The sequence below is a fragment of the Dipodomys merriami genome, unplaced genomic scaffold, assembly GCF_024711535.1.
Source record: "Dipodomys merriami isolate MVZ:Mamm:240054 unplaced genomic scaffold, mDipMer1.0.p SCAF_155, whole genome shotgun sequence".
NCBI lineage: Eukaryota > Metazoa > Chordata > Mammalia > Rodentia > Heteromyidae > Dipodomys > Dipodomys merriami.
In genome coordinates, this window is record NW_027202882.1 from 970,001 (window position 1) to 983,101 (window position 13,101).

Here is a 13,101-nt window from a genome sequence, read left to right on the forward strand (position 1 = left end):
ATCAGACCCACTAGGACTTCTGGGGCCTGCCCTGTATCCCCCTGCCCCACCCAACCGGTATCTGAGGATTTCTGGGGCCAGCTGTTCCATGTCGTGGTGGATGTTGGGAGGGTTGCTGATAACTGGGTCCAGGGGATGCCAGGGCAGAAGGAGTGTCCAGCTCCCCTCTGTCAAAGAAGGAGACACATAAAAATGGATGGATCTACTAAGAGCTACAGGGCATAGCCATCCACCTGTCACCAAGGACTCTTGGAGTGCTGTTTTATGTTGACAGTCTAAGGGCTATACCTCGGGGTTTAGGTGCTATACACAAGCTTCTTTTGGTCGAAGCCAGTGCTCTTCCACCTGAGCCACGGTGCCACTTCCAGCTTTTTCTGTGTATGTGGGACCTAGGAATAGAACCCAGGGTTTCCTGTGTGCTAGTCGAGCCCACTACTGCTAAGACACAATCCCAACCCTGGATAGCTGTTCTTCTGTAACCCCTCAGTCGTGTCTCAGGACAGTCTTGCACATCTGTACTGAGTTTCTCAGCAGCAGCTATGGCTGAAAGTGAACATGCTCCTCTATGTTGTTCTTTATGTACAGCACCTTTGCTCTGTGTGCTTCCTGTCAGAAACTCCTTGTTAAGCAAGACCCCTTTTCAAGTGCTGCTTCTAAGAAGCCTGCTCCAATCACCCTGGCAGAGTGGGGTCTTCTCTCCTCTGCAGGATGTTGGCCTTGTCACGCTCTCCCTTCCTGCTGGTGTGGGTTGAAAGCAGATGAAGGGGAAGGTCTGGCTTTTACCACCCAATTTCTGAAGGCTCTGATACACTACCCAGGGACTGGTTCTGTATCACACTCCGTGAGAGGGCACTCGAGGCCCAGGCAATCTGGGGGCAACAACATGGGTCCATTTCTTTGGTGGGCTTGAACTGAGGATCTGGGAGCTGCGTCTGTGAGTTTTTGAGCTCAAGGCTGGTGCTTTACCACGTGAGCCACAGCTACACTTCTGACTTTTTGGTGGTTCCATGGAGAGAAGAGTCTCACCAGCTTTCCAGCTTATGGCTGGCTGCAATCTTTGATCCTGAGATGTCTGCCTCCCAAGAAGCCAGGATGTCAGGTGTGAGCCTGAGCCAGTGCCACGGACCGGCTCTGTCGGGACGACGGAGGACACCTGGTGGAGGTAACTGGAACAGGTGGGGAGATGGCAAACAAACAACTCACACACAAGAGGAGTGAATGCTGAGTGTGATTTATTGCAGAGGATAACAAGCTTTTATAGCAAAAGTCTCCATGAGAAAGGGCAAAAAGTTACACAATCTTGTTGCAAGGCTTCGTTCTTGGGTGGTCACCAGCTGGTCGCCTGATCTTGTTTTTTGGATGACGAGTTATGACGATAGGCACTTGTTTTCGGCTTTATCTCTATTTTTAAGAAATACAATTGGTTTTGATGTTTATCACCTATTAACCATTAACCAGAGCATATGGGCAAAGTGCTGGACAGAAAGGCATGAACTCTAGTACTTTATTATTATTTTTGTTTAGTTTTGTACTTTATGTGTTTTAAATCTTTTCTAAGCAATTGTGCTTCTTTGCCATTCTTTAGAGGGTCCCCAATTTGTGGCCAAAAATCATGATATTCAGTATACTTAGTTAAATCTGGCCATATATCAAATTTAAGCTCATAGTGTCTTCTCTGTAACCCATTCACAAAATTTTTTACTCTTTTTCATAGAGGCCTTAACTGTCTCATAAGATCTTTCTTGTTTCTTTTTTTTTTTTTTTTATAATAAGCACTAGAGCTAGCAAGTCTCTCAGCAAATAGAGAGTAATAGGAAGTTCTTTCTCCTAAGTAGTTTACCCAACGGTTGCCATCCTTATCATACACACCTGTAAAAGGCTATGGATCTGAGGGAAGTCTTTGGGGTCCTCTAGATAATGGAGGATTCCACCGTTTTCTTTTGATAAGTCATTGCCACCTTCCATCTACCAACCTTTTAGGAATCTTATTTAGCTTTTGGTCTAAATATCCCTCTACATCTTTCTTATCTACAGGATATCTATATGGGTCTATTGTATATGTTTCAGGATTAAAGGGAAGTCTCCAATAGCCATGCACTCTTTTTGTTTTAGCCGTGCCGACAGCTTCTTGTAAATCTCTTACAAACAATTCCTTCTGCTGAAGTGACGTCATGAAACCCCCAATACTTTTATATTTACTTATGACTTGTCTAATAGCCTCCATAAGAGGGGCTTTTAGGGTAGCACTTAACTCTGGTGAGTTAGTCATATTCTTACGACACTCATCAGATGTTGGAGTCATCAACACTTCCAAGAAAGAGCCCTGAATAAGGGAACGTTGAGCATGAGTAAGTAGAACAAACAGCAGGAACAGTAAAAGATTAATAGGCACTCCTATACAGCGAAGAAAAGAAAAACAGGAACAGAAACACATCTTTCCCAGGGGCTTGCCAGCCTTTCCAGGAGGTAGGCCTCTTTGAAGCCCCATTCTCTGAGGTAGACTTCGGTGAAGTCCATTCTCAGAGGTAGGCTTCTGTGAAGCCCCATTCTCAGGTCTGAAAGTAGGTGTTCCATGCTAAGCAGACTCCGCCGGAGTAGGCGTGGCAGTGACGGGCACCAAAGCCTTTCTTTTGAGCTTCTTTTTATCTCATGTCAAGTAGCGAGCCCTAGTTAAAATAGTCATTTACAGGGGATCAAGTTCCTCTCCTAGGTCAGTTAATCCAAGGAGATGAAGTTTCTTTGGAAAAGCTAGTCTGAATTGGCCTGGGTGAGTATGTGTGTGTGTGTGTGTGTGTGTGTGTGTGTGTGTGTGTGTGTGTGTAAGTTTTGGGGATACCTACTCTATCTCTCTGGTTCCTTATCCTCCCTGTGGTGAGTACAACCAGGCTCCCCACCCCAAGGAAGGCGGGCAGGGGAGGGTACACAAGGTCACATTGAGTGGAATGATCTGAATTCTATCCTTCAACTGAAGCCTGGAAAGATAATGGAGAGAAGGAGAAGTTTAGAGGAACATCAAGAGAAGCCCATTATCTTTGGATACAAGTACCAGAGAGAAGACTGAATCCATCCTTTTTGGTAGTAAGGTAACAGACGCCCATTCTTCATTTATTTCATTATTTTTTGTGAGTCCTAGGGCTTGGATTCAGGGCCTGATTGTCATCCCTGAGCTTCTTTTACTCAAGGATGAGGCTCTACCACTTGAGCCACAGCACCACATCTGGATTTGTGTGTGTTGTGGGGTGGTTGTTGCTTTATGGGAGATAAGAATCTCACAGACGCTCCTGTCCTGGCTGGCTTTGAGTCACGTCCATCAGACCTCAGCCTCCCCAATAGCCAGGATGATGTGCAGGAACCACCGACACCTGACCACCACCATCCACTTATAATCCCCTAGGGCAAGTGCTGGACCACCTGCACTGCACCCCCTTGTGAGTGGGAAGCAGACATGGGTGGGTTTGATACTTCAACAGCCTACATACATTTGAGCATTGTTCCAGGTCAGTCTGATGGCGGCTTCCTCGTCATACACAGCAATGACTTGGCTCTGTCACAAGAACAAATGTCCCCCAGGAGGTGGCAGTTCTGGGGTCTTTCCTCTTCACACTGCCCCCACTCCTCGAAATGACACCCCAGCAAAGCGATATAGACATAGAGTGAATTCATTTTCTTATAACCAGGGTCTGGCCAGAAAGGTAACAGTGAGGAATCCCGATGCAGACCAGCCTGAGCATATATTGAGACTCTATCTCAGAAATGCCCAAGACAGAAAGTCTTGGCTCGCATGTTAGAAGACCTGACTAGCAAGTCTAAAGCCTTGAATTCAAACCCTAATATACCAAAAAGAATCAGAAGCCCTGGTGCCAGAGGCTCATGCCAATAATCCTAGCTACTCAGGAGGCTAAGATCTGAAGATCACAGCTCAACATTTAAAATAGGGTTGGCCTCACCCATCAGACATCATGATAAGACCCAAAGTCTGAACCATGAAAGTGTGCTCCATATTAACAGGGCTCTCATCCTTACTAAGTGCTGGCCATGTTCTTTGTCCCCCTGGGGAGCCACCCCCTGTGGGCTCCACCCCCAGGTCCTCCTAAGCTCCTTCTGCCACCAACCAGGCCCAAGGAAGTAGACAGCTCCAGGACATACAAATCCCTTGGTCTTATAATTTAGCAGTGCTGAATCCCCATCAAGCATCTCACCCTTTCAGGTCCCCAGACCTCAGCCACAAAGTCCATGTACCCACCACAGAAAGCACGCAGAAGTTACCAAAGGGTCCACTGCTCCTTGTTACAGCCCACTTCCACACTCACATACACACACACACACACACACATACACACACACAACCTGCAGGGGTGGTTCATGTTTGTCTTCCATGCTACTCAGGAGGCTGATGTTTGAAGATCACAGTTCAAAGCCAGCCCATTCTGGAAAGACTGTGAGGCTCTTATCTACAGTGAACCACCAAAAATCTAGAGGTGGAGCTATGGCTCAAGTGTCAGAGCAAAAGCTTTGATCACAGAAGCTCAGGAACAGCACCTAGACCCTGAGTTCAAGGCCCAGATCCTCTAACTCCAAACACACACACACAGACATAGACACAGACACAGAAATACACACACATGCACACACACACACACGGACAGCCCAAGGCTTTGGCAGTCCCTGAGTACAGACCCATGAACTGTCTCAATTAGGATCACATCCTACCCTCAAGAAGGTGGCACTACCGACATCAGACCTACTATAGAAAAACCAGTAAGCCTCTCACATATCTGGAATGTATCATAGTCCAACATGGCAGTTCTTAATGTACATACTGCTATGTGGAAAACTTAGCCCCCTCTTTTTTTGTAGTTGGTCATGGGGTTTGAACTCTGCACCAGGGTGCTGTCCCTCAGCCCTTCAGCTGAAGGTGAGCAATATCCCACTTGAGCCACAGCACCAAATCCTGTTCTCTGGTGGTCCATTGGACATCAAGTTTCACAGACTTTTCTGCCCAAGCTGGCTTGGAACCATGGTCTTCACATTTCAGCCTTCTGAGTAGCTAGGATGACAGTTGTGAGCCACCAGCGGCTTCCGGCTTCACCTCGTCAGGCCACAATCTTCTTTCAACCCTTCACTTCAGACTTTGTCACCCAGCATCCAAATCCGTCCTTCAATGGAGAGAATACAGACATAATAATCCCACCCCTGCATCCATTTGCCCACTCCCTGCCTGCCACAGTCCAAGTCCTCTTGAAGCTCTGGCTTCAAACTGGGGCAAACGGGGAGTTCTTAAAAATGTCTATACATTGAAGCCAGCAGATGGTCTCCCAAACAAAGCCTCTCCCACACACACACCTCCACCATTTTGCTTTCTTTCTTTTTTCAGTTGTGGGGCTTGAATTCTGGGCCTGGGTGCTGTCCTTGAGTTCTTCAGCTCAAGGCAAGCACTCTACTACTTGAGCCACAGCACCACTTCCAGTTTTCAAGTGGTCCGTTGGAGATAAGAATCTCAGGGTCTTTCCTGCCCATGATAGCTTTGAACCATGATGCTCAGATCTCAGCTTCTAAGTACCTAGGATGGCAGCCATGAGCTACTGGCACCTGGCCAAAGATAATTTTCCATCCTTTTCATCCTATCCCCTCAGGAGACTGATATCTGAAGACTACAGTTGGATTCCACCCATGGCACAAAGTCCATTAGAACTTTTTTTCTACAATTAAACACCCAAAAATGTTGGAAGTGAAGCTTTGGCTCAAATGGTAGAGGACTAGCTTTGATCATCAAAGACAAGGGATAAAACCCAGTCCTTAGTTTCAAGCTTTTTCTAGCAAAGACCCACCCAAAAAGGGAAGCAGGTTGGTACACGGGAGCTCAAAGTTCACACATAATACTCAGAACTCCCAGAACAGACCCCATCCGGCTCTGATTCTCTAGATTCTATGTCCTACATCATGGCAGTCTTAGATGGGACTGACCATGCACCAACTTAGGATGTTGAAGTACAATCTCATACTGAGGATCCCCTGACCTTATCAAAGACTCAGGATCTCTCATTCTCCTGCATTGACACTGGGCAGCAAGGTGAGTTGCAGTTATCCAACCACAGGATGTGAATATGAAAGGATTTCTCTGCCAGGGACTCCAACTGGAGGGGCTCTAGGTCCCTCTCTCTCTGGAAGAAAAGTGCTGGTCCATCCCAGGAATGTTCCTAGGTTGTAAGTATCCTCAAAGAAACAACCCTGCTCAGAGCCCAGTGCCTCTTGTTTTCCCACCAGCCTCTATCCAAGCCTGCCCCACCTTCAGTCAGCCCTTTCTGAATCCCAGATCTGCCATGTAGACTAAAGGTTGAGCCACCAAAGAGACCCACCTCTGCCTCTGAGAATGGCAGTCACGTGGTCCTAGTGCCCTCTACAGGAAGTCTCGAAGTAACTCAGGTCTCCACTCCTTCCTCATTCCCTGACTGTCCTGTGCCAGTGGCCCACTTACCTCTGTCTATGTTGGCGGAATAAACACCGGGAGTGTCATCTTCTGATTGAGCCAACGAAAGTCCCGGTCCCCAAGGATGTACTGCACAGGCATCCTGCAGTGGACAACAGCCAGGCAGTCAATGGTGAACCCAAGGTTCCAGGACTCTTAATAGAAGTGTGGCTGGGTCAAAGACTCTATAACTGGTGGTCTGTAGTGTCAGGAAAGGTCATGGCTCCAATGTCCTGAAACACCTGACCTTGGATCTTCCTACCTCTTCCCTCATCCCAACACCTCCCTAGCCCTTAGACAATTTCTTATTATCTGTCCAGGAAATAAACTTGCTGGGGCCGGGATAATTGAAACCTGGTGACCCCCCCTGAGCCCTAGGTCCTTCCTGAGGCTGCTTCCCCCTGCAGTTGGTGACCACACAGCTCCTGGATGTCATGAAGTTGCTGAAGGGTCAGTGGCTTAATCCTACATACTGGCTTTAGGCTCTGAAATGTTACCCACAGAGATTGTGAGTGGTTGGCTTTCTTGATCCAGGGACTCCAAACCAAGGCTCGCATGCTCCCTTCTTCCTTCCTTTCCTCTTTTTTTCCCTTCATCCTTCCTTCCTCTCTCTCTGTTTCCTTCCTTTGTCTCACTCCTGGCCTTGAATTCAGAGCCCGGGTGCTGTCCTTGAGCCTTTTTACTCAAGGTGACCAGTCTACAGCTTGAGGTACACATCCATTTCTGGCATTTTCTTTTTGGTTGTTAGTTGGAGATAAGAGTCTTATAGTCTTTCCTGTCTGGGCCTTAAGCCTTGATCCTCCCATCTCAGCCTCCTAAGTAGCTAGGATGACAGGCATGAATCCCCAGCATCCAGTTCAAACCAAGGTTTCTTCATGTGCTGTGGAACCAGCACCAGAACCTTTCATCATCTATGACCCCCACTCCCTTACCTCCTTGAGCATGGCACATACTGTAACTCTTTGTTGGATTACTAAATGAGCATCTGTCTATGACAATATTATAGAAAAGTCCCATTCAATTCATGTAAGTATCCTGGGGCAGGGCGGGGGGAGGCAAAGCCTGATGTAGCTCTCCCACAGTTCTCCCTCGTCCCTCTTCCCACCCTCCTGATGCCACCAGACTTAACTGTTTTGGCTCCCAGGATGTGAGCCACGATGTGCTCGTTGGATTCTGGGGCCACTGGGATGCCTATCTTCTCAAAGATCTCTGACCAGTGGCGGACCAACTCTGTGGCACTCCATGCCCCCTCAGGTGTGAATGAGGTTGCCGTGAGCTGAACCCCTGGCTCAAGTGGCCTGCTTTCCTCTCCGTGGGGCCAGACAGGATGGTCCACTATATCTGGCCCCAAGTTTCATGTTACAGAGAAAGGATTCTCGAGGCATCCCGGATCTCTAAATCTCCCACAGTCCATTGCAGGTGCTGAAAATCATCTCTGCTCACAGCTGGCAGGCTGGGGATGGTGAGGTCACTCTCTGCTCCCCATGACATCCTTGACTGTGGTGGTCACCCTAGAGAGAGCTGTAGAAGAATCAGCACCTGCCAGAGAAAGGCAGTCAAGGCACGACATTCATAGCAGGAGACCATCTGGCTTGGGAACTCTGTGTGTGCCACTTTGAACTTCACTGTCTGACCGCTGAATTGGTTCATGTAATTTGACCCATGAACCCAGGCATTAGTGGAAATTGCCAGCTTCAAGAAAAAAAAAAACCTGGAAAAGGTGGCATATCACTTGTCCCAATCAAATTTAAAGGGTTCCAAAATCAGTGGTCCCCTTTTCCTTCCAGACAGCCTACAGCAGGTTATAGAAACTGGCAATCAGAGAGCTCTAGCTAACTGCCACGGTATGATACCGAACAGGCTCCAGGAGGGGAAACTTGCCTACCACTGTCCAGCTGGAAACGGCCCAGGTGGGACACAATTTGGAGACTGCAGGACTCTAGGGAGGACTACACATGGATGCACTGCCCCAGGAGGGAATCCACGCCACCAGAGGGGGCCCAGAGCCCTCTGCCCAGATGCCCATAGACACCGTCAATGTCGTGGGTAAGGTTCTCCTCTCATCCTTGGTTGTGGTGAACCATCTGCCTTGTTACACCGTTCACCACTCCCCAGACACTCCTAGCTTCACAGCCCTTGCCCTACTCCCACCCATCTCATTCCTTAATTATGTTTGGCAGGCACATTCCCAACCCTTGAATTAGCTCCAACTATACACATGAGAGCAGAGTGTCTGGCTGGAAGAGTGTGGCTGTGGTCACACTGGTCTCACGAGACTTCTGGCTGAAGACAGGACAGGTGTCCACTCTGTTCTGTGGTTCACACAGGCCTCCTAGGGAGTCCATGCAGGTCCAGCAGCTACTGTGGCTGCAAGAAAGTGGAAGAGGGAGGTGGAAAGAGGTGGAAAGGAACATATACTGAAACCTTCCCCAAAGGAGCCATGAAATGGTGAAGGAGAAAACAAAAATTGTGGCTGAGCTCATACTGGGCATTATGAAAAAAGAACAACAAATACACACATACACACAAATAAACTGCTTTTGCTCTTTTTAGACATGATGACTTAAATATACTTTCATTTTTCTCATCTCCTAATCTCCCAACACACACAAACACACACACGCACACAAACACACACACACACACATACACACACACACACACACACACACACACACACACACACACACACACACACACACACATCTAAACCGGTCACAAAAGACTCACCATGCAGCACCTGCAATTTGCCAACTGATCACTGATCTGAGCACAGTCAGGCTGTACGAGGAGAAAGATGATCGATATCTCCCTCCCTCCCTCCTTCCCTCCCTCTCTCTCTCTCTCTCTCTCTCTTTCTCTCTCATACACACACACACACACACACACACACAGAGAGAGACAGAGAGAGAGAGAGAGAGAGAGAGAGAGAGAGAGAGAGAGAGAGAGAGATTCAGAGCAGTGCCTCTCCTGAGTATTTTAGTTCCTCATCTGGGCAATGTACAAGCTCGAGCATGGCAGTTCCCTTGTCAGAACCAGGGGCTCCCACCCAAGGGGATCACTGCTCTAATAATGCAGAACCACCCTGCCTCTGGCTTTACCAAGGGCCAGACCCTTCCACTGGGAACAACCAGCCTTGACTCCCCATTCACCAAAACCCTAGGCCCGGACACTAGGTGAAGGAATCCCGAGACAAGTGACTCCTCAGAGCCCGGACAAAAACAAATCAGGCAGTTCTGCGTGCCTCCAGAGAGGTGTCTGACTTGGGGTGGGAGCGTTGTTAGGGAATTTGATGGGGTCTTAAAGGCTACATACATGGATGGATTGCCTACTTCCAGCCTAGATGCTTCTGGGCTAACTGGCGGATTCTTGGGGAGGACTAGGAGACCAGAAGGACCAGGAATACCAGCAGAAGCTCTCAATGCTGGGAAATGTGATCACCCTGTGAGTACTGGGGGGGGGCAGGATAGGTGTGTGTGTATCAGAGGGGGTGTGTTCCTCCCAGATAGTCACCCTCTGAACCCCTGTGCCCTCACCTCCCTAATGGGTTCTTCTGGGACCCTCCTCAGGTGAAAGGGTGACCTAGCACAGAAGACAAGGGCTCACACAGCAAGGGGGGCCTATCCCCTGCATCCAACACCCCCCACCCCCAGCAAAAAGGAAAAGACCCGAGAAGGCAGGTGTGGAGGTGCTCCTCCCCACATCTGACTAAAGCCACTAGGTTCCCACCAGGGAGAGGAAGGGTGCAGATGTGGCTTCCACTGCTCTAGGCCAGGGTTTCTGTGGTGCTCTCTCCTCACCAATCCCTGTATCTGCCCTTTTCCTGGCACACTGGCTGCTAGGAATTGGGGTGGGATCCTTGGGTGACACCCACCCCCCTCTCCTGGGGCACATTTGTGGCAGAGCCAGGGTGGACTGTGGGGTGCAGAGGAGGTGCAGGCAGGATGGGAGAGAGTAGGCTGGAGGCGGGGGTCTGGGTCTGCGGGGGAGGGAGTGAGGAGGTTCGCTGGGTGTGGGAGTCAACAGGTGTGGTCCCATGGGGCAGCCACTCACGCGTGCTGCTGGGAGAAGCTGTAGGCAATAGTTCTGGGTGCATCCAGGCCCGGAGTGCAAGGACCAAGGGCAGGGACCAGGTCGGGCCTCATGCCAGGCAGAGACCCACCATCTCTGCTGGGAGATTGCTTAAGGGGCCGCCTATCAGAGCAGGCAGAGCCATATTTGAAACTCGGTGCTGCTGGGAGGGGTCGGGGGCACCTGCACGGGGCTGTGCTTTCTGCCACCCCTGCCTCAGCTGCCATCACCACCACCACCACCTCTGCCTCAGCTGCCTGCTTCCGCTGCCTCCACCACAGAAGCTACCACCGTGCTTCCCGTGCCAGGACCTCAGATTCAGGGCAGCCATGGCCGCCATGCCCTGTGGGGCTGCCCGCAGTGATGTGCCTGCCTTGCTGGCTCCAGGTGCTCTGTGCTCCTGTCCAGGACTGCACTTTGTTTGCAGCAGCCGCCAGCCACTGGAACGGCTTCCCCTTGTGCTTGTGCTTGCTCTTCTCTCTGCTCTTTCTCTCTCTGCCCCCGCTCCACTCCTGGGCCACCACACAGGCATGCCTACTCTCCCCCCATTGCTGCCATCACAGTGTACCCCAGGGCCCCACCCCCTCCTCCACTTGGCCATGCCCACTCCTCCCTTAGGCCATGCCCCCTACCCTTAGATGCAATCACAGCCCTGACTGGGCTCTAAGGCTACCAGGCCATGGCAATTGCATTATCACCTCAGCTCAGCACACTCCCCCAACCCCAGTACCTTCCCCAGGGATGGAATCTCCCCTCAGCTCCACCCCTGGAAGAGACTCTCCTCCATCCTCCTTCACTCCACACACTAAGAATGTGCATGGTGACCCTTGTGTGTGTGTGTGTGTGTGTGTGTGTGTGTGTGTGTGTGTGTGTGTGTGTGTGTGTGTGTGATTGTTGGGGATAATTACCTCTCAAGGACTCAGAACATAGCACTCTTTGGGATGACACACAGCACACTTCCAAAAACAGCACAAAGCACCCTGTGTAAAGGACTCAGCACACAGCTCCCTTTGAAGGACTCAGCATATAGTACCCTGTATAGAGTACTCAGCACACAGCACCCTTTGAAAGAGGGAGTCCATAGCTTGCAGTGTAAAGGACTCAGCACATTGCATGCTTTGAAAAACTCAGTACATAGCACAGTTTCCCAGGGGCTCATTACACAGCACCCTCTGTGTTAATACTCCACACATAACCCTTTGAAAGGCTAAGTACAAAGCACCCTTTGTAAATCACTCATTGCATAGCACCCTTCGAAGAACTCAGCACATAGAAGAATTTTGAAGGTTTCATCACATACCGCACTATGGCAGGACTCAGCACATACCACACTGTGGAAGCACTCAGCACACAGCACCATTTGAAAGACAATACTGAGCACCCTGTGTAAAGGACTCAGCACACAGCACTCAAAAAACTCACCTCATCCCTCTCTTCTCAAGAGCTCAGCACATAGCAGGACCCTTTCAGATGAATTAGCACACCACACTTTTTGAAGGACTCAGCATACAGTACGTTGTGTAATGGACTCAGCACACAGCACCCTTTGAAAAACTCAGCACTGCCCACACTTCTCAAGGACTCAGCACATAGCACCCTATGTGATGTCTCAGCAAACAGCACCTTTTGGAGGACTCAGAACAAAACCCCCATGTGGGAAAGACCCAACAAATAGCACCCTTTGAAGGACTCAGTACATAGCTGTATGTCACAGGTTCAGCTTTCATTAGAATTAGGGTGCTTTCTTCAGTATCCCCATTCTTCAGAAACACTTCACAAATCCTACTAGTTCACATTTAGCCAACCTGTGTTTTATGGGGGAGGATCAGCTGGGGGTCTTGAACTCAAATTTTGGCGGCCCTGTCCCTGAGCTCTTTGGTTCAGTGCTAGAGCTCTACCACGTGGAGGCACAGCTCCAATTTTGTTTTTTTGGGTTGTTCTTTGACAGGTCTTATGGTGATAAGGAAGACCAAGTTGGGGTGTCTGTGTGCAAAGGCTCTTAGCTCAACCTGGAGCTGACCTCTCTCTTTCTTGTGCCCCTGGGAAGCTAGGCCTCCTGGAGCTCTCTTGGCCTAGGGTGGAACAGACTTGCTCTGGCATCAGCACTCAGGGTGAACAAAAGTCAGCTTGGCCCTGGTCACTTCTTAAAATTGAAATTTAGAGGACAATGTCACGGGGCCGCATGTCCCGCAACTGGCCACCAGGGGGCAGGAGTGTCCCGCCATAGGGATTCTACCTGTGAGTTGTGTTACTTTTGCTTCCCTGGGGTCTCCATCATGCTTCCAAGTCACCCTGGACAGGAAAATCATTGAGACACTTACCTACAATTAACAGTCGAAAGGCAAGTGGGGCTGTGGCTCAAGTGGCAGAGCAGTAGCCTTGAGCAAGAAAACTCAGAGATAGAGCCTAGGCCCTGAGTTTACACACACACACACACACACACACACACACACACACACACACACACACACACACACACACACACACACACTACATGCATGGAAAATCAGAGATTTCTACACCGCAATCTTTGGGTATTCTCTACTTTTCCCCCACTAAGCCTG

The 13,101-nt window shown here is 49.6% G+C and overlaps 1 long non-coding RNA gene across 1 annotated transcript; it reads right to left on the reverse strand.

Annotated features, from left to right (window-relative positions):
• Positions 1 to 4,639: 4,639 nt before the first annotated feature.
• LOC138827379 (uncharacterized) lies at positions 4,640 to 7,709 on the reverse strand. Its single transcript, XR_011372066.1, has 3 exons — positions 7,596 to 7,709; positions 6,476 to 6,569; positions 4,640 to 5,156 (listed from the first exon to the last, which is right to left on the reverse strand). It is a non-coding gene; the product is annotated as an uncharacterized lncRNA (long non-coding RNA).
• Between the last annotated feature and the right edge of the window lie 5,392 nt (positions 7,710 to 13,101).